Genomic DNA, 21,421 nt, shown 5'->3' with positions numbered 1-21,421 from the left:
AAAAAGTATGAGAGCGTTAAGCACTCATTGATCATTATTACTTAACGGGCAAGGTGGGGTTTCCCTGCTAGTATATATATATATATATATATATATATATTTATATATATTTATATATATATATATATACTCGTGCTAGTCAAAAAAAAATAGAAAATAATGTTTTTTGGCGCAAAATTCTTATTGAGGACGATCTTTGAAATCTAATTGGTGCTAAAATATCCCTATCATGCTAAACTAACTGAAATAGTTGTTTTACGACAGACTTTTTTTTTTCATATCAATTGCAATGTCAGTGTTTTTTAAGATTTCATGTTTCAAAATGATAGAACAATGCAGGTAAGTAAACAAAACAGTTTTGTTTATTAACATAAATACAGATAAAATTAATCAATATTTAGTAGCAGAACCTTTTGCTTTGATAACAGCATCAATTTGCCGGACCATGGAATCAACAAGCTTCTCACAATCCGGTGTAGACACTGAATCCGATGTGTTCTGGATTTCAATCTTCATGGTTGCAAGGGTAGTAGGTTTTTCTTTGCGGAGCTTCCTCTTCATCTGCTCTCACAAGGCTTCAATAACGTTAAAAACTGGAGAGTTCGTTGGTCATTCAAGAACAGGGATCGATCGTTATCGGATCCAGGAAGACGTGTCTTGGCAGAGTGTGCCGTTGCCAAGTCATGTTGAAAAATGGTGTCTGTAGCCTCCCTGTCAAACTGGTTATCCAACACTGGCAGTAAATTGGCTTCCAGAATATCTTGGTACACTTTTGAGTTTACAGTTCCTTTGATGAATCATAAATTACCAACACCTTTAGCACTCATAAAGCCCCAAACCATGCAAGACTGCGAGAACTTCACAGACTTCTTAACGCATTCTTGGTTATACTGTTCCGTGGTCCTTCGCCAAACACGTGGCCCTTTCATTTGAAAAGGTCACACGCTGCCATTCGTCTGCAGTCCATGTTTGATGAGCAGTTGTCCATCGCAACCTCTTCAACATTTGCTTCTTGTTAAGGACCGGTTTGATGGCAGCTATATGATTTCGGTATCACAGTTGCTGGAGTCTTCGATAGGTAGTGCTTCTGGAGATGTCGGCACCAGAAGCCTGTTTCTACGTTTCAGTGATGTGACTTGTTGATTGAAATCGACTTTTCTTTGCCGCCTTGTCTAGTGCCCGATCTTGTCTTTCGGTTGTGCTTTTCTTTCGTCCGTATTTCTTGCGATTGCTGTTGGAAACACCCTCAGCACATTTCTGAAGCACTTTGGTCACCACCGATCTGAAACATCCGATCTTGATTGCGATTTCCATGTGCGTCTTTCCTTCCGCCCACAAATCAAAGATACGCTGCTTCTCAGGCAAAAATATGTCTTTAGAGCGACCCATACTTATACAGTATACTAAAATTGCTTTAAAAATCTTTTTAAACAACATTTGCAAAAGTTTTGGAGTTTAAGATTACTCAACAACAAAATGTTTTATTAAATTGAAACGTGAAAACAAAATACTTATTGTCTGCCATATGCACCTCCTCAAATGATTAACAAGGCGATAGTCATTAGTCGCGTGCTCTCGTATAATGAATGAATGCGTGACTGTAGGATTGACATGAAAGATAAACTAAAATAACCGACAATGGGTTGAAATGACTTAAATAAATAAAAAGTAAAAAAACTTAGAATGACTTTAATAAACTTAAGGATGAATTGAATAACCTTAATGATGACTTGAATGCTTAAAAAATAACTGGACTCCTTCAAAAACAACTTGAATGATCTGGAGAATGACTTGAATGGCTTTGAGACCGATTGGTTGTAAAGTGGATGATCATTTTACATTAAATTAATACAGAAAAGTGATCCCCCACTTTATATTACATTCAGTACAAGATTTAGTAAGAACAGATACTACACTTTGATCTTAAGCAAAAGGCCAAGAAAATGGTATTTATTTGCTCCCACTCCGAGCAAAGTAGGCACAAGGCCGATTTTTAATGTGAGGAGTGAAGGGGAAATGGGGACTAGCTCCCCGGGGAGTAGGGAGATGGATAGTGACAATTGGTATGAAGGGTTGCCTTACATTGACCAATGCTTTATATGTGGGGTTGGTATTTATTTGCTACCCCACCGAGCAAATTAGGCACGAGGCCGATTTTTAATGTGATGAGTTAAGGGGAAAATTAGACCAACTCCCCGGGGAGTAGGGGAGCTGGATAGTGACAATTGGTATGAAGTGTTGCCCCTACATTGATCAAATTAAAATATTGAGGGTGGATATTTATTTGCTCTCCCACCTAGCAAATTAATCACAAGGCCGATTTTTAATGTGAGGAGTGAAGGGGAAATGGGAACCAGCTCTCCAGGGAGTAAGGAAACTGGATAGTGACAATTTGTATGAAGGGTTGCCCCTACGTTGACCAAGGTTTTATATGTGAGGTTGCCCTCACATATTGTCTTTGCTTGCAGTATCTGCCGGACAGATACTACACTTTGATCTTGGACAAAAGTCCAAGAAATAGGTATTTAATTGCTCCGCCATGAAGCAAATAAGAGACATGCCGATTTTTTATGTGAGGAGTGAAGAGGGAAATGGGGACCAGCTCCCCGGAGAGTCGGAGTGCTGGATAGTTACAATTGGTATGAAGGGTTGCCCCTACAGTGGCCAAGGTCTTATATGTGGGGTTGGTATTTATTTGCTCTCCCATTGAGCAAATTGGACACAAGGCCGATTTTTAATGTGAGGAGTGAAAGGGAATTTATAAAAGTGCACCTTGTAGATAAATAAATTTCAACTGGAATATTGTATCTTTATTTTTAAATCCTATAGTAAAAACATTTTGTTTAACAATTTTCATGCCTTGGAGGTAATGCTTTTCTAACTTATATATATATATATATATATATATATATATATATATATATATATATATATATATTGTGTGTGTATGTGTTTGCGTGTACTTTGATATATGACACTATTATACTAATGCCCCCAAAAAACTGCCCCGTGTACACTTTATGTGATATCCCCATTATTTATTCACCAATTGCCCTTATTTTGCAACACATGGCAGAATCACGACCGTGAGTACACCAAGACCCCAGTAGAAGATGGGACAAAGAATACACTGTGTTAAATTTTACTACAAGTTTTACAGGACATGTCAGAATCAACAACCATGAGTATACCAACACTCCAGTGGGAGCTGGGACAAAGAATACGCTGTGCTAGATTTTACTATAAGAAAGACAGGCGCGTTTAAGAAAACCCAGGACAGTTTCATGCGTCAGTTCGAATGTGAAAAGGCTCCATCCAAAAGCAGAATTCCGAACTAGGTGGACCACTTCGAGAAATATGGTGTAAACAAAATGTGTAAGGAAAGTCCTTTAAAAAAAAAAATTACTGCGCCCGCTGTATATGTATAAGGAAAAATTCAAGATGGCGCCCGACTCTCTCTTTAACATGGTAAGTTCAGGACAAGATGTTATAAATGTTGCAGCAATTCAATAACCAGTATACACCGGTTCTGCACGGTTAGCAAGGTGCCTAGACGGACGCGAACGGTTACTCAGACCGGACCCAACAACTGTAAGAGATCCTCACACGGCACGAGAAGCAACAGCAACAGGATTCCCCGACCAACTCAATCGTCGCTCTCCCCACGCCTTTTTCATCACCCGCTATTATGATCGTTGTAGGCCGGCTAAATTTGCATATTGCGAGAATTCGTGTGACTTTGCGAGATATCATCCTTTACAAAAGACGGCGGCCGCCATCTTGATCTTTCTTTATCTATTTTCGGTCGGTGACGCTGAGCCGGTCTCGAGGTAAGTCTTTCCTTTTCGTCCGTCTCTCTTACGCACCCACACACCACGCAAACACGCGGGCGCTTATCTCCTGGATGCACATTACATATGGGACCGTGGAGAACCTCAATGCTGCCAGAGAGAACCGTCCAAACCACTCGTGACGTTCCAAGAAGCAAACAGCCGAGCTGGTCGAAAGACTGAGGGAGTCTCTCCAGCAGAGTCAAATAAGCTCTGTGCGTAAGCAAAGTCAGTCCCTCGGTATGTGCCGTGAGACTTGCAGGAGAGTGATGTGAGCGATAAGTTTCCTTAACCTCCTTTGGACCTCAGATAAAGCCCACTTCCATCTTGATGGAAAGGCGAACTCCAAGACAAATGTCTTCTGGGGGTCTCGAGACCAAATGAAGTAGCCACCAAGCCCATACACTCTCCGAAGTGCACGGTGTGGGCTACAATCTCGGCCAGACACATAATCGGATTAATCTTTATCGAAGAATGTGGCGCAGCAGTGACAGTCACCAAGAAGCGGTATGTGGAGGTCCTTAAAACTTTCAAGAGTGAGCTCCAGACCATCTACCCGTCGCCCATGAGCAAGTTCTGGTTCCAACAGAACGGCGCAAGTTCAAACACCCCACACCTGTTCCGAGATTGGCTTAAAGAGACCTTCGAAGACCGAGTGATCAGTCCCAAAACTGGTTTTGAGTGGGCACCGCATAGTCCGGACCTAAGCCCCCCAGATGTTTTTCTTTGGGGCTATCTTAATGACACAGTCTACGTATGGAAACCCAGAACCATTACGGAACTCAAGGAAGCCATCGGGAGGAGATTTGAGTCATTACCAAATCGGTCCGTAAGAACGCCATGGACAACTTCGTGCTACGCCTCAAGAAATGCACGGAGCTAAAAGGAAACCATCTAGAACATATGCTGTAGAACGGATATATATAACATATGCTGTAGAACGAACATATGCTGTAGAACGGAAAAAAAGGCCAAAGACCCTAGTGTTTTGATGTGATGTTTTGAATATAATAAACTAGTTATGACCAAAGTTTCATTTAATTCGGACAAAACACTGAGAAACGGGGCCTAATTAGAGTTGGGACCGGTTTTCTTTGGGTCACCCTGTATATGGCTTTTAGCTTGTATAGGCGTTTCTCGAAACATGTTTATATGCAATCATGTTATTATTATCTTAACACGATAGTGTATGTGTTATTTTGTGTGTCGCACTTACATCTTTTTTCTTTTTGAGTGTAATTTAATTATGTCTTTCTATTGCTTGTGATAAACAATTTTAATAAGAATTCTTCATGAGTTTTACTTTCGATTATAGCTGATTACGCAAGTCATATGTTTTTAAAAATAATTTTACCAGGAATTCTCTCATAAATTTTTTTTTCGGTTTCAACAAATAGCTGACGGAACCCACGTTATATACGTATATTTAGATATATTTTTTCGGCATAAGTTTTGGTTTCGATACAATCTGATGCACCATAGTCATATGGATATACTTTTTTATTTTTGAAATCACACCTTTATAATTTGTAAGAATCGACGGAAAATAGACTATAATAATATATACGAAATCTGTATAAATTAAAATATCACATATAAGCACATTTTATGACAGCGGGCCTCTTAGCTAGCTTAAATTAATATTTTTAACAGTTTTAGCAAAAGAGCTACAGTAATATCAGGGCGTCTCGATTTACACTGAAATTCACAGAATGCCAACATCAATATATTACATATGAAGACGTCCGCTATGGAATTTCCAAAGGTTCCTGCTAGTTATTATTATTTCCTTTTGTTCTAGTGTTTCCTTTCATATAAATTTGGTTTGGATAAAGATAAAGATCGATTTACGTATGAATGTATATGTATTTTTTATATGCAAGATTTTGTGAAATAACATCGGTGTAAAATAGCTTGACAGCAATAACATAGCAAATTGTTTGACGGTTGAAAATAACTCACATTAAACAGAACCGCTGCTTTAGTTTCACGCTTGTCATGATTCTCATCCGATATGCACTCCAGCATCCTTTACACACGCACACACACACACACACACACACACAAACACACACACACATATATATATATAAATGTGTGTGTGTGTGTGTTTGTGTGTGTGCGTAATGAAAATGGAAAGAGATAGAGGATTACATAGCATCTCCAAATCATGACAAGCGTGAAACTGAAATAACATTTCTGCCCACACTACATGTGTGTAGGTATATATATATATATATATATATATATATATATATATATATATATATATATATATACATATATATATATATATATATATATGTATGTGTGTGCGTGCGTTTATGTGTGTGTGTGTGTTAAACAGAGAAAGAGATGGGGAGAGAGCGAGAGAGACAAAATGAATATATATATATATATATATATATATATATATATATATATATATATATATATCTTTATCTGTCTGTCACCACTATCTCTCTCCCTGCTTTCCTTTGTCTCTCTCTCGCTCTCAACCCCATCTCGTTACCTCTGTGAAGAGGGGTAGTGCCCCGAAACATGCATGTACGTAGATTACTGTTTTTATAAAACAATATATATGTATATATATATATATATATATATATATATATATATATATATATATATATATATATATTTGCAGCCCAATTACCATGCTTCAGACCGTAGAACCTCCAGCTATCTACTTGATGGTTGTAGATTTGATCTATATTGGAAATGTACATGTATATATATATATATATATATATATATATATATATATATATATATACACTGTATTAAAAAACCAAGACTTCAAAAAAAGAATTGATAGCAACAAAAAGTGTATTTCATTGTTAGTTACAATTGTTTCAAGACTAATTCGACGGATTCAAATATTATAGCGTTTAAAATGTTCACATAAATCGCCTTTCATCAGACTTATTGAATAAAAAACACTTTAATAATAGAACATTATGTAAAGACATTCCCCTTAAAGGAAATAACGCATACGAGCACATTTATCCCGGACGCATCTTTGTCAGGAGCTTATTTAAATATTTATATATCACCTAATTTTCGTATCAGTGTTTAAAACCTGTCATAAGAAGTTACCACAAGAACCTAATATATTTTATTAATACTATTCGTCGATTTCTTAAATTGGATTTCTATATATCTTTGTTTCACATAATTCATGGCTCCAGAACCAAAATTACAATTCCTTAATTGTGTTCTTGGATACCTAAATAAAATAATATATATCCCATTAATAATTATTCTGATAATAAAACCAGTCTATAGCTCCAAGTGTGTTTTACTCCGATAAAGTTATGTTTACCCTTGCATTTTTGAATAAAATCATTTGGAAAAAGAGTAATTTTTAACAAGCAGAAATTGTTCAAGTTTTACTTGTCATATATATATATATATATATATATATATATATATATATATGTCATGGAGAAGCAAAAATTAAGTTAACAAACTAAAAACTTCGTTAAACTTAAAGAGAATATAAATAATATTTTATAGTAATCCTAACCAAATAAAAATCTCAATACAACATAAATAGGAAACAGAACTGGACAAAAAGAACCAATTTAAGGCTATTAATTATAATTTACAAGAATTTATTTAATACATATATTATTAGTTTCAATATAATGCATTTTCATGTTTATACTAATATCAGAAAATCCATAGCTTCGCTATAACAAATATTTTGCTAATAGCTTTCCTCTCATTAAAAGAACACATTCTTTGAAACTGCAAATTAAAGGGTGAGAGATTAATAAATGTGCAATTAGCAATCAATTTTTCATTGGATGAAACATACCAAAATTTAATTTATATATACACTCCTTTCGGAAAACATATTAATATGTTCATTCGATATTTGCAAATAAAACCATCGGGAAATAGGTTAAATATTTCTGAATATTGTCGCCTCATTAGCATTAATAGGGGGTAGCAGGGGAGAAGACACCAAATTTTTACCCTCTTATTGAAGTAAATATAATTTGTGAACCTGGAAGAAAAAAATTGTCCCTCGAGATCCATTATTGGCTTAGTAAGTAAAAACATCCTCGATAGAATTATCCCTAAAATAAAATATATCCAAATACCCAATCTTCTATCAAAGTCATTGAATGGGTTTGTAACATTAAAAACAAAAAGAATGTTCAATTTATTTCATTGGGCATAGAATCGTATTACCAATCTATATCTCCCATTCTTTTTAATAAATCTTGTATAATGGCCAAAAAGTAACAGGCATAAGTAAAAACGAAACTAAACTAATACTATTGCCAAACAAGTCCCTAATAAGTTTTGACAATAAATATTAGACAAGAATTAATACTCTTGACAACTTTAATATTTTAATGGATCGACCGACTCAACACAGGTCACTGATCTAGTGGGCCTTTTTCTCCTACGTGAAATTCATAAAACGCTGCATTGCCAAATCCGATTGGAATGGAACTCTACAGAGACGATGTGCTTTTCATTAATAACCCACGAATAGAAATTACGAAAGCGCAATATGATCTCTACACATACCTTTTAAATACTACAGGCTTACCATAAAGATCAATCCAAATAAACTGAAAGTTAATTTCTTGAACGTAACATTAAACTTAAAAACCTCAACTTTTTAGCCTTATCCTAAACCCAATCAGTCGGTACTATATGTCCATAACAAATTAAACCAGCCAAAGTATATATTAAAATCAATAGGTCCTAATGTTTCATTAAGCATCTCAAGATTATCTTTCATATATTCAACAAAAACACAAAATACTATAACGATGCACTTAAAAATTTAGAATTTAAAATGCAAATAAATTACTAAAACAAAAATGATAATTGTACAGATTAAAAAAAAAACTTGCAGTAATCAGAAACCAAACAAAAATGTAATAGCATATAACATGGCCATATCAGCACACATAAAAATTACAAAAACTAAACAAACTATCATACGAAACCATCATAATCACTAATAAATCTCAGCAATTTACTAAGAATCGTAAAAATAGACATAGGAATACCCTTTGGTTTACCCCCTCACTCTAAAACAGTAAGACAAATATAGCTAAAGAATTTTTCAGATTATAAGAAAAAACTACAAACCCCCCTCATAATACAGTAAAATATTTAATAAAAACACTGTTAAAATTTCTTACTAAACAATGCCAAATTTTAACCAACTTAAACTAGTCTAAATAATTAGAAATAACACAAAACGATTTAGAAAATGCAAAACAAAAATAATCAACCTCTGATAAGCAATAACAAAAATAAATGCCTTTTGAATGGTACCTATAAAAAAGAAGTGTAATTTATAGTTCCACAGTAATAAACCCCTCCCCAAAGTTCTAATGATAACCAATAACAAATGGTCCACTATACTACAGAAAATAACAATTCTTATAGACAGAGACTATTAATGATATACAATAACGCCTCACAAATTCACTTAATAATATAGAACCAACTACGCACCTTGGAAACCAATACGACATCAAGTCCAACGCAAACTAATTATTATCTATATATCTATAAAAGTGAAAGTGTCTGTCTGTCTGTGTCTGTATCTGTGTGTCTGTGTGTGTACATTTCCCTACAAAATAACTCTGTCCATTTACATTTTTATTCTACAGACTCGAAATTTGATATACAGGGTACTGAGATTTGGAAAAATACATGTGATCGGTGTTCGGTCAGAAATTTGGCGATTAAGGGGTAAAAGTTCAACGATTTGACCTTGGAGAACTCTACACAACTCCTCCGACAATTTTGGCTCTAAACACTTGAAACTTAAGATATAGGTTCATTGGACATGGACTGAACTTAATAACTTAATTTGAGCTCAAAACAATAAATATCAAGGGGTCATAATAGGAGTCAAATTTTAACAAATTGACCACTTTTTTTTTGCTCAACATACATCTCCAAATACCCGGGCAACGTCGGGAACCCATGCTAATACGTATATATTTTTGTTTAATCTAACTATCCATCTATCTATATATCTATTTATCTATCTATCAACTATCTGTCTGTGTGTATGCGTGTCTGTGTGTGTACATTTCCCTACGCAATAACTCTATAAATTTTAAGTCTACAGATTAGAAATTTGATATACACGGTACTGAGATTTGGGAAAATCGATATGATCGGTTTTCGGTCAGAAATTTGGCGATTAAGAGTAAAAGTTCAACGATTTGACCTTTGAGAACTCTACACAACTCATCCGACAATTTTATGGTCTAAACACTTGAAATTTTAGAAATAGGTTTCTTGGACGTGGATCTAACTTAATAACTTAATTTTAGCCCAAAACAATAAATTTTAAGGGGTCATTATAGGGGTCAAATTTCCAAAAAATTGACCGCTTATTTTTTGCTCAACATACACCTCCAAATACCCGGGCAACGCCGGGCACCCATGCTAGTAATTCTATAAAATCGAAAGCGGCATACATTGGAGCAATATCAGGGCCGATGAAACATAGAATCTCTACGAAAAAAAAAACACTTTTAATAACTAATCATTGAAAAACAAAACACTCCTAGCAAAATACATATGGTGCCTTAAAGATGTGGAAATCCCCTTTACTATAAAACTAGCGGGGCAACCCGGCGTTACTCGGGACCGTATAAACAATGAGAAAATTGAAGTTGATTTTGAACATATTTGTTATTCTTTGGATAGAGGATTTTTTAATGTCTACGTATCATTAGCTTTTTCGAGCAAAATAATGTTTTACCTACCCTATGACGGGTATTGCACGTATGAAATAATTGTGCCTTATCTAGGATAAGTAATTTATACCATATATATGAAATAATGTTTCCTTTGCGGGGATGGGTAATATACAACACATATTTAAAATAATTTTACCTACCCTCGGACGTGTAATTAAATACATACATGAAACAATTTCACATACTATCGACAGGTATTGTAAATGTGTAATAATTTCTTTTGCCATCAAGGCTACCATAATTTTAAGAAAACTTAAACAATTTTTCGAAAGTACATCATTAGACTTTCCAAATTAGTACATAAATACATAATCTTTGTAAAAATTAGGCCACCATTGCTTCATCATTAATTTCAATATTACTGGGGGGTTTCCTTCGTCACTATCGGCACTAAAATTGTAAGAAAAATTGACATTTTTTAACGATGTCTCAGTAGGATTTTCAAATTAATGCATAAATACATTGACACAGTTAGTTATTAGACAACCCTTGCCTCATTATCAAATTCCACATTACTGTGTTTTATTTGTATTCCACACTACCGACACCAAATTGTGTTAGAAAAATACTTCATTTTCTGAAGATTACTCAGTAGGTTTTACAAACAAATAAACAAATGTGTTAAGTTTAGTGATTAGGCAAGCCTTGCATCACTACAAAATTCCACATTACTGTGTTCTTTTCATCCCGACTACTGATGCCATATTTTTAAGTGAAATGATATCATTTCTGGAACATAACTGAGCAGGTTTTCAAGTATAGAAATGCATTGACACGGATTGGATTATGATTAGGCAACGTTACCAACAACATAATAGTAAGAGAAATTATGTCTTTTCCAGAATATGATTCCACAGATATTCTATATTTTGGAATATGACATTGTGGGGCATTGCTTTGTGACCCCAAAACGGGCATTACTCTCTCCAACACAACCTCAAAAGAGAACTCAAGAGCTCGTTTAAAATTAACATAATCAGGCTTTTTTCTACCCACCACTACAACCAACACATCATTCCCGGATGATAAAATTAAAAATTCAAAAAATATGGATCACCTTCTACAGAAACTGGCCTAGTAAACTTTCACAGAAAACAAACAATATATATGAATTAATCTAATTTTGAGATCGGAAACTGTTTCAGCAATATCCATAATCGACTTCAAAAATAAAGTAATTTTGAGATTGAAAATTGTTTAAGCCATTCCCAGGACAAACTTTACATTTTACCAGCCTCATTTAATCCAAGCGACGCTGGGTATTCTGCTAGTATATATGACCAAGGCAATGTTGCTTAACTTTGGTGATCTACATAAAGCATTTGGTATTCCGAAGTAGTCACCCATCCGACAATGACCAAGACAATGTTGCTTAACTTTGGTGATCTACATAAAGCATTTGGTATTGCCAAGTATTTCCCCATCTGATAATGCCCAAGACAATGTTGCTTAACTTTGGTGATCTATGTAAAGTATTTGATATTCCCAAGTAGCCACCCATCTGATAATGAGCAGGTTACATGTTGCTTAACTTTAGTTATCTACATAAAGCATTTTTATTCCCAAGTAGTCACCAATCTAATAATGACCAGATTCCATGTTGCTTAACTTTGATGATCTATATAAAGCATTTGGTATTCCCAAGTAGTCATCTATATTATAATGCCCAAGAACATGTTGCTTAACTTTGATGATCTATATAAAGCATTTGGTATTCGAAAGTAGTCACCCATCTGATAATGACCAGACTTCATGTTGCTTGACTTTAGTGATCTATACAAATCATTTGGTATTCCCACGTAGTCACCCATCTTATAATGACCAAGACAATGTTGTTTAACTTTGGTGATCTACATACAGCGTTTTGTATTCCCAAGTACTAACCAATCTGATAATGGCCAGACTCCATGTTGCTTTACTTTAGTGATCTATACAAAGCATTTTATTTTCCCAAGTAGTCACCCATCTGATAAAGACCAAGGCAATGTTGCTTAACTTTGGTGATTTACATAAATTATTTTGTATTCCCAAGTATTCACTCACCTGATTATGGTAAAACTCCATGTTTTTTAACTTTTGTGATCTATACAAAGCATTTTGTATTCCCAAGTATTCACCCGCAGTAATTACCAAGACAATGTTTAACTTTGGTGATCTAAATGCTTAACTTTGGTGATCTAAATAAAGCATTTTGAATTCCCAAGTAGTTACCCACCGGATAATGACCAGGCCCCATGTTGCTTAACTTTGTTGATTCACATAAAGTATTTGGTATTCCCAATTAGTCACCCATCTGATAATGACCAGGCTACATGTTGCTTAACTCATCTTCATAATTGTCAAATCGAACCTGCAGTGCACAAGCGCCGTCAACATTGTCAAGTAAGCCCTATACTGCACAAGCACCACAAAAATTGTCAAATCGGATCTATACTGCACAAACATCTTCAAAATGTTTCAAATCGGACTTATACAGCACAAGCACGTTTACATTTCTCAAATCGGGCCTATACTGCACAAGCACCTTAAAATGTTCAAATCGGACTTTACTGCACAAGCACCTTCAAAATTTACAAATCGGACCTATACTGCACAATCACCTTCAAAATTATCAAATTGGACCTATACTGACCAAGCACCTTTTAAATTGTTCAAATCGGAAATATTATGCACAAGCACTTTCAAAATGTTTCAAATCCGACCTATACTGCACAAGAACCCTCAAAATTGTCAAATAGGACCTATACTGCACAAGGACCTTCAAAATTGTAAAATAGGACCTATACTGCAAAAGAACCTTTGCATGTCAAGCTTTAGAGAAACAAACATCACTTGAAAATAAGGATGCCCTTCTAAATAATAATGTTTTTAGTTCAGATGTGATTTTTGGAATGTTACATCTTGTCTCAATTTAGTAATCGATAAGTATAAATTATGTATCTTTTTATAATAGAAGATAATGCTCGGTAGAAAATTAAGCTTTATAAGACGGTTACTTGGTATTTTGGCTAAGATCAAAGTGTAGTATCTGTTCTTAGAATTCAAGCGGTGTCATCTTTTGCCCCCCCCCCTTCCCACTGAGAAAATAATGGGGAGCTGTAGAGAAACAAACGTTCCTCGAAATAATTCACTCACATTTCGTATATGTAATGTTTACATTTTAAAACATTGTAAAACGAATCTCGTTTCCTGTCTAGACATCTCTCTCTCCCTCTTTCTTTCTCTCTCTCTCTCTGCCTATGTGTTTGTGTGTGTGTGTATCTCTCCACCCTCTCTCTCTCTCTCTCTCTTCGTCTTCCTTACTCTAAAGGGGAATAGTGTTACTAAAAAAGAAAATGGCGTTTGGCTTTTTTTTTTTGTAAAAACATCGATCTTTAATATTTTTTAAGCGTATTTTTTTACTCCACATTTTTGGCTTGCTATTTTTCGTTTAACTATCGTATCTAACTATTTTAAACCTGCGAATAACTTTGGTAACCTTTTCATAACGAGTAAGTTAACATTTAAATTGTATGATAGTCGCCTTTTCAGCGATAAGAATCTCTTATTATATGCGATGTTTTTATATACAGACCGCTATTGCAGCGTGCTGACGTCAATGTCACGTGACATGATTCAGCGTTTCTTAAATTACGAATAAATATCGTTAAAATGTCACTTTTTGGAGGGCCCCCTGTAAAAAACATGATCAGCTGAATAACTTAGAGTTGACCTTTTGAGCCAAAAATTCGATACTTTTCGTCCGGAGGGTCGAGCTTTGATATGAGACCAAATCTGTGAATTTTTGTTCTGTCTGTCGAAAGTTTTTGCGGACATACAAACACACATACACACATACTTATATACATACGAACATACATACATACACACATTTTCGCTTTTATATATATATATATAGAAAATAAATACATAGGAAAAACGAAAAAATATCACTTTTTCGGGAGGGCCCCCGGCAGTTAAACAGCCAGCTTACACACTTAGAGGGGTCGTTTTGGACCAAAATTTCGATATTTGTTGTAGGGAGTATCGGGCTTCAAAGTGATGGAAAATTTGTGAATTTTTCTGTGTCTTTCGAAAGTTTTTAGCGGACATACAAACATATTCACATACTCACATTTTCGATTTTATATATTAAACTAGCGGGGCTTCTGGGCCTTGCCCGAGACCGTATAAACAATGAGAAAATTGAATATAAAAAAATAACTCACATTTTATAATTTTTCATAATTCTTGGATATTTTACTAATTTCGATAGTCATTTTTCATGATGAAACCAATATAATCGCTCCTCTTTTACTAAAATAACAACCATGCGACATTGTCTGGGGTGTCTATATCATTACAAACACACAAATCGAATAACTCACATTTCATCATTTTTCATAATTCTTGGATATGTTACTAATTTCGACTGCCATTTTTCATGATTTAACCCACACAAATGACCCCGTCCTACTAAAGAAATAACTTAGAGACTTTTTCTTTGCTGTTAATTTCATAATAAACATATAAATAAAATAACAATAGGCAATAGGCTTTTCAAAACTAACTAACTTACCCTAACTAGTGTTGAGGGAGGGGGTGCTTCTCCCACCCACCATTTATGGAGAGACAGAAATATGCGTGCTCTCCTCATGACGGTCCCGACATAAAAGAAAGCGATCTAGAAAGGCAATTCTGGGAATGCATTTCTTTGTATCTCTACGCCCATAGCCCAATCACCACTCGGCCATGCTGTAGAGTGTGTTAGAAACGGTGCACTGAGAATAAGTGCCACATCCCTCCCTATGCACTCTTAAATTCATCACGCCGACCTATACGTTTCCTTATTTATTCTGCATCAACTTATAACATTATTTCAGTAACTGGATTTACGCTCTCTTCAGCAACCAGTATAATGTATTTTAAATAAGTCGGGTTACGTGACCTCATCACACCTATATGGATTTAGTTAAACCTCGGTCTTCAGAGGTCCTAATCCAATTTAATTCTGTTAGAGCAAGGAGTCTGCCGCTGAACGACTAATAGAAACTATTCCCACGGAATATTTATTGATTATTCAAGAATTAATTGAAGAAGGGCACTCAGCCTTCATGAGTTAGAATACTTAATTACGGCCAATTTTTTTCACAAATAAACGATTAAGAAACCTAGATATACATTAAATCAATGAAATAGGGAATTAACAATTTTTTCTCTTGAAAGAACATTTAAAAAATCATTTCATAGCACGTGTTACATGATAAAAGGGCTGCCCCGTTTTCATATAAGTAAAAAAATAGGGAATTAGTTAAATGTAAATATAAAATAGGATAGTCAAGGGTTCGAACTTGTGAAGCTTGATTGGGAATTGAAAATTCCAATCCTAAGTAAAAATAAATACACAATGTTATTGAAATACGGTATTGGAATTGTTTAGCTTACATATCTGTATATGGAAAAGGAATGTAATAATGAAATTTGTTTCTGTTAAGGAATTTAATCGTCAATTGAAATTGTAAACATATTTTGTAAAAATGTTATTTGAAAAATAGGTTACTGAACTCGGGGTCATGTCACGTTTGGCAACGTTACACATGTCATTCAACGTGCTTGATGATCACATGTTTAATCATGCGATGATGTGATTAGTTCTCAATATAGATAGAGTTTTTAGATGCGGTATGGGAGTCTGGGAGAAGAGTCGGAGAGAAGCAGAGAGGTTCAGAACGATTCTCCATTAGAATCAAGACACCCTCTAGCAGTGAGAGTGTTTTAGAAATAACCATGTAAAGAAACTTTGAATTCCTCAGGCAAGATCATGGATCGGTTTCGAACAAAAAGGACGTCATCATCTTTGTGAATCTGCGTCTTCTGTGTTCATCATTACAACGAGAAAGGTAACGTGTTTATATTATATGCACAACTGTCAAAACGTAAATGTCAAACGCACTATCTCACGGTCTATCTATCAAGATATTCATAAATCTCCTCTCATTGAATTGGCTCTCTTGCAGTAACATGTACACTGTCTATTATATATATACAGAAGTCTCCCTCTTTATATATACCTGTGTATGTCTCCAATATGCCATTTCTTATAACATGAACATCTTAAGACATATAAACACTCAATACTAAGACTCTTCTAAGACTCTTCCTAAGACTGTCTCTATAAGTCTAAGACTCTAATCTCTCACTAAGACTCTCACAAATATGAACAAAAACAATACGAGAATATACGTTCTAATAATAACACCCTATGCAACACACCTCGGTCACAATTAGAATTTGTTTACACAATGCAAACGCATTTCAGGTTATTTCATTCATAATTAACTCTTTCCAAAATTTCAGGGTACATTTAAAAAGTATGTGTTTTTTTCAAAACAACTTTCTTTACAAAAGATCATTAACATTTCAGTCCAAAATTTAAAAACTATTTCGAGTATTTGGGTTCATCGATAAAATCAATTTTTCTTCTCAACGGACCGTTAAAAATTCCGACTTTATGTTAGTTAACTTCTTTCCAAAGTAATTCATTTATTATTAAAAGCAATCTTCTCAAATGATCATAAATTTCGAATTAACCTATTTTTCACAATGAAAGTTAAAAATTATTCCAAACATTTGGTTCATTATTGAAATCAATCTTCTTAATAGATCATAGAAAATTCATTTTGAATCAATTTACCCTTCACAATGAGATTTAGAGACATCCCAAATTTTTGCATTTCGTAATTATTATTTTTAAAATTCAGTGTACATTTAAAGTTATTTGATTCATTGTTAAAAACAATTTTTCTTATAGACTATTATCAAGGTCTTTCAATGAAATAGAGAGCTTTCTAGACTAATGACATTTTTTTCTTAAGAATTAATTCAATTTTTCGTAAATACTCCTCAGTCAACATTTCAGGGACTCCTATCATACGGTCCAATTTCAAAGAAACCTTCACTAAAGAATTCGCTCGAATAATTCTTCCTTAAAATCATCTAAAATTCAGGAAAATTTCTTTCCTTAGTCAAATAATATTTCTTTAGAAATTATGAAAAATTCAGAGAATATTCGAAATGTAATAGCATAATTTTTCTTTAAAAAAAAAAACTATGAACATTTCAGAGAACGCTTAAAACATTAACGTAATCATGTAACAGTTGGCGTTTGCAAACATTCGAAGATTTCAGAAAAGTACTTTAAGTGCCATGTTTGAATAATTGTCTCTCTTTTTATTTTTAATAAAAACAATTGAAGACATCATTTAATGTAATTTAAGGAAACATAAGTAATTTTGTTTTTTAAACTTGGTAATTTTTTTTAAAAATCCAAGTTAATTCATTATATGCTCTCTTGTAATCTGCCATAGGGGTTTAGCTATACAAGCACTAAAACGCAAGAGAAGAGAGAGAGAGAGAGAGAGAGAGAGAGATTAGGGGGACGCGAAGCCCTCACTAACTTCCCACCTCTAGTTACGTAATAACTAAAAAAAATCATCGACAACTTTAAAAATCATTTTCTCTCGTCCTCAAAAACTTTAAAGGTTAAAGGAATGAGAGAGACAGAGAGAGAGAAGGAGAGAGACAGAGGCAGGTAGCATTGTTTCACCACACCTCCACCAAGACCCTCATAACGGTGGGACCCAATCGGGCCACCCCAACTCACTTTTACATGTGTGCTATTGTTTTAAACAAATGGTTGACAGGTATAAGTTGGTGAATTGAAACATTTATACAAGTTAAAAAAATAACAAAAATAGAAAAATCTTATTTCGATCAATTTCGTAAGGCGCTAACACAAAAACAAAAACGTTCATATTATGCAATCCAAATTTTTACTAATAAAATTTTCCCCTTTTTCTTTTTTAAACAGATAAAAAATCAATAAAAACATTATCAGATCAAAAAGTCCCTTATTTTTCAGCGTTAATTGTAATATAACATGAAAAAGAACACATGAAACAGATAAAAAGTGCATTGTTCATGACTTATGATTTCTTTCCATAGTTCATAAAACAAAATATTAAAGCAAGAGTTCTATTTTTTTTTAAATCTGAAATAAAGATCAAATTAAAATGTTAGGTATTCTTTTCTTCTTTCTTTTAAATTACTTTTTCGATCATTGTTTGAAGGATTTTTTTTCTATTTTTCATGTAACACAAATATGCATATACATACTCACACAAATAGATATACAGGGTGTCTCAAATGTATTGGGAACATAACGATTTTAAATATGTTGTAATGTTCCCAAGACTTTTGAAACACCCTGTATATCTTGATAGAGTGAGTGATATCTCTTGCAATTACTAGAAATACTTTTTTTTCGTCTCTGTTTTTTTGTCTTTGTGTAGAGGAACAAATTTCTTACTTTTTTTAATCAAAGGGTTATTTTTCAATAATTTATTTTTTTAACAGACCTTTTGTATGTACATTTTTGTTTATTCGTAGGTGCAAACCAATTTTTTTTAAGGTTCTGAACTTTTTGGAGCGCGTTTTTTTTTTGTTTGCGTTTGTGCGCGCGTGTGTATCGGTCTGCCATTTTTTAAATTTTTGCCTGAAATATTTCTTCAGTTCGTTCCGTTTTTAAAACCGTGGAATTTAATTTATTTTTATTTTTATTTTATTCGTCTAGTGGTTATTATTTTTGGTTGTACCTCGGATTTCTTTTTCAGAGTCAATCTTTCGTCTGAAGGCAACCTTTATAACAGATAGTGGCGTAATCGACTAAAACTTGGCAGGGTCGATATTATTTCCATGCTGGAAAATAATATATACTGGTCATAGGACATCATTTATAACACGATCAGCCGGTCACTAGCATGTAACTGGCTTCACATGTTACACTAAGTGTCATAGAAGTGGTCTCATGAAGATGTAAAGATGGACAATCATTATGGTCTGTGTAACAAGAAGAAAACCATACCTGAGGTGTTGGATGTGAGTGTAGCTCCTTCTTTTCCTAGGAAACGTCTTGACCCTATCCCCCTGGTGGCATTCTGGATGGAAGTTTCTTTCTTCGTCCTCGGGACCACTTTCTGGTTGATGAAAGTATTCATGGCAGACTTAATAAAACACACAATACAACACAATAGTAATATTTATGAGAAATCTTAACGATTTTATTTCTATACATAAATATATTACAATATTTTACAATGTACAAATTATAATTAATATTTTACAATTAAACCTAGGCAATAGGCTTTTCAAAACTAACTAACCTACCCTAACTAGCTTCCCTCCCCATTTACGGAGAGATGGAAATATGCGTACTCACCTCATGACAGTCCGGACATAAAAGAGGGCGATCTAGAAAGGGAATTCTGGGAAGCCGAAATCACCACTCGGCCATGCTGTAGAGTGTGTTAGAAACGGCGCATTGAGATATAGTACCACAACTGCAGTGAGGGTTATGAAGCTTGCTTCTGGTGCACCGCGATGGGTCCCCGACTCGAGTAACAATGAATCGATTTGATTAAAAAATCGTTCATTTTACCGATTTCGATTACAAAAAAATATGGAAGTGTGACACATTCGTTGATCATCAGTCAATATCAGGCAACGCATGGTCTCCGTGCTAACACACACACACACACACACACACACACACACAGATATATATATATATATATATATATATATATATATATATATATATATATATATATATATATATATATATATATATAACAACTAGCTGTACCTGCCCGCCAATGCGTTGTTGTTGCTGAGTCTAGTTGACGCAAGTATTAGATTGATTTTTTTTGCACAGGCACACGGACGCGCACCCCCCCACACACACGTACACACGGACGCACAAACACGCATACACACTCGCGTGCGCACACGCGCGCACACGCGCGCACGCGCATACACACGAACATGCGACACACACGCAGACGTGCACACACACAACCATACACATGTCCGCACACGCAATCACACAAACTCACACACGCACGCACAAACACACTAACAAAAAAAAACACATGCAACCACATGCATAAACAAAAACAAACACAAACACGAAAACGCACAGGACACACGCACATACACGCACATATACGCGTACACACACGCACGCGCATACATGCACATGCACACGCACGCGCACACGCATGCCCAGACACACGCATACACACGACCACACATATGCATGCATACGCACACACATACACTCACACACACGCACACACACAAATGCACACACAAGCGCAAAAGCACACACAAACGCAAAAACACACACGCACACACAAACACAAATACACACACACGCACACCCGGACGCACAAACGCACACACAGACGCACACACACGCACACACTACGCAAATTTTCAGGAAAGGACTATTTAAAGGCTTCAAAATAACACAGAAGGAGATTTTGAAGTATATAAACTACCAATTTCGCGCTATAATTAAATGTTAGAATTAAGCAATATCGTTTACTGTGTAAGTTTTTTTGTAAAAAAAAGATTTATCTAACTTTTAAAAAAGATGCAATTATGGCTTATCAGCATGTGGCGATATGTCGGAAAACATCACTTAATAACAACATGTACGATCTATGTGAACACACAAGATTTAGACGATTAACATCCACAGTATATGTAATGTAAAAAATAAAATAATTCTTGGCTTATATCTAGATGTGTCGCAGTTGGTTATTATGTTTGTATTTTGTTTATTTTATTTAAAACATTTACCTCTTATAGAGAGTGACGCCATATTTGAAAATGTCTGGAGCGTTCGTTTTTGTAATAAGATTTAGATTCTGAGATGAACTAATTGTCAGCTCTCATCCAAAAGTTTTGGCGGAATCTGAGAAAGGAGAATTTATTACTGTTGATTGGGAA

Source organism: Euprymna scolopes, chromosome 17 (assembly GCF_053919585.1).
Source record: "Euprymna scolopes isolate OS-2025 chromosome 17, ASM5391958v1, whole genome shotgun sequence".
In the NCBI taxonomy this organism is placed as follows: Eukaryota; Metazoa; Mollusca; class Cephalopoda; order Sepiida; family Sepiolidae; genus Euprymna; species Euprymna scolopes.
The sequence above is the reverse complement of the archived record's forward strand: the minus strand, read 5'-3'. Positions refer to the sequence as shown.